Here is a 629-nt window from a genome sequence, read left to right as displayed (position 1 = left end):
TGCCGCTCCGGGAGTCATAGCGCAGCCAGATTCTGAAGTTCTTCACCCACAGTGGGGACTTCTCAAACACCTGCCCACAGTAGACAATCTCCCCTGAAGACTTCTTCGTCTTCTTTAACTGAGATACGAAGTACCAGAAGCAGGACTTGGCGACGACATGATTAGGCGCAAAGATTCGCATGCGGTAGGGGGTGGTGTGTGGCATTTGGGGGTGGGCAGGAAGCGACCCACCACCTTGTACTCTCGTAGTGTGCCAGAAGCCTTCATGGCGTCCTCTCCGCTCTCGCCACCACCAGCAAAAATCATTTTATACTTTTTAGTCTTACATTTAAGTTGTTGGTCTATTTAAAGTTGATTTTTTACGTAACGAGAGATGGGGATCTAATTTAATTTTTCTGCATGTGGATATACAGTTTTCTCAATGTCATTTACTATATTAACAGAATCGAGGTAAAAAATTACATGATTATTTCAATGGATGTTGAAAACACATTAGATAAAATTTTATATCTCTTTATGATTAATAAACCTCAACAAAGTGGGTATAGAAGGAAAATACGTCAGCACAATAAAAGCTATATATGACAATCCACAGCTCTCTGAATGGGTAAAAGTTGAAAACTTTTTCT

General features: G+C 40.9%; 1 pseudogene; it reads right to left on the bottom strand.

Moving 5' to 3' along the window:
• Window positions 1-6: 6 nt before the first annotated feature.
• On the bottom strand, window positions 7-288 carry LOC113220824 (annotated as a pseudogene).
• Window positions 289-629: the final 341 nt, after the last annotated feature.

The sequence above is a fragment of the Piliocolobus tephrosceles genome, unplaced genomic scaffold (genome assembly GCF_002776525.5).
Source record: "Piliocolobus tephrosceles isolate RC106 unplaced genomic scaffold, ASM277652v3 unscaffolded_14190, whole genome shotgun sequence".
Taxonomy (NCBI): domain Eukaryota; kingdom Metazoa; phylum Chordata; class Mammalia; order Primates; family Cercopithecidae; genus Piliocolobus; species Piliocolobus tephrosceles.
Note: the sequence above shows the minus strand (reverse complement) of the source record. Positions and strands in the feature narration are given on the sequence as shown.